We start from the raw sequence: 1491 nt of genomic DNA on the forward strand, positions 1-1491 counted from the left end.
TATTTTTCTTTTAGTACAATATATATATTCTCGAATCCTAAATCCTTTAATTTTCCCATTTTTTATCAAATTAATAATTTTTATGTTTTATTTTGATCTTTGGGTTGTAATAACACTATTTGGAGATACTTATATGGTGATGGTTTAGAACTCTAGTAATGCATATGAGGTGTATGAATTGTTTTTGCTGCTTGTATGATAATTGTGGTATCATAGATAGTATAGTATAGAAAATAATACCTTGGACCCCACTATCGGGTTCAGGGCGTTACACCCCTCAAGTATTTCTTGGGCATTGAGATAACACAAACCTGTAAGAGCATTTCCCTCTCTTAGCGAAAATATGCCCTACATCTCCTTATGGACACTGGTATGTTGGGATTTCGATCTATTTCTATGCCCCTAGATCCTAATATTTCCTTTATGTAGAGTCTGATGATCTATTGATAGACCCTTCGGTGTATCAGAGTCTTGTTGGTCGCCTTATCTATTTGACCAACACTCGACCTTATTTGGCCTATGCAGTGAGCCTAGTAAGTCAGTTCATGCATTCTCCCCATACTTCACATCTTGATGTCATTTATCACATCTTACGGTATGTGAAGACCTCACCTGGTCTGGGATTATTCTATTCATCTAGAATACAACTAGGTCTTTCCGTGTTTACTGATGTTGACTATGCTGGGTTCAAAACTGACAGACGATCTACCTCAGGTATTTGTACTTTCAAGGGTGATCATCTTCTTACTTGGGAGAGTAAGAAGTAAGCGGTGATTTCACGTTCTTCTGCTGAGAATGAGTATCGCACTATGACACAAGGTACCTATGAAATCCTGTGGCTACATGCTATCCTATTTGAGATTCGCTTTCCTGCGACAAACTTTTCTTTAATTTGTTGTTTTGTGACAACAAGTATGCTATCTCTCTCTCTCTCTCTCTCTTTTGATTCAGTTCTACTCGAGAAGACCAAGCATATTGAGGTGGATATTCACTTCATTAGGAAAAAAGTTCGTTCTGGGATTATCTCTCCCCACTTGATTTCTTCCAAATGTCAGGTTGCTGATGTCTTCACTAAGTCAGTTGGCCTAGGTTTATTATAGACTGCTCTCTCAAAACTTCGACTTGTCAACATCTTTGTTTCAGCTCAAAGGGGAGTATTGAACATAGTGTATAGTTTTTAGTTCCACATCGGAATGTTAGGATAACCTCATCTCAAAGTCATAAGCTAAGCACACCAAGTGATATTCACTTCCTCTTGTAGAGTTCTCTCTCTTTTACTTTCTTTTACATGTTTGTCGTGCTTGGAAATTGAAACATTTTTTATTTCATAACTTGGTATAGAGCGCTATTTACTTGTGCAAATAATTAGAAAAAATCTTTTAAAGTATTAATATAAATAAAAATTAACAATAGAAATAATTATCAGCAATCAACACAAAGCTAAAGATATTCATTGTTCAATCTATTTACTAATGATGACATTTAGCTTTG

This window comes from Malania oleifera, chromosome 1 (genome assembly GCF_029873635.1).
Source record: "Malania oleifera isolate guangnan ecotype guangnan chromosome 1, ASM2987363v1, whole genome shotgun sequence".
Taxonomy (NCBI): domain Eukaryota; kingdom Viridiplantae; phylum Streptophyta; class Magnoliopsida; order Santalales; family Ximeniaceae; genus Malania; species Malania oleifera.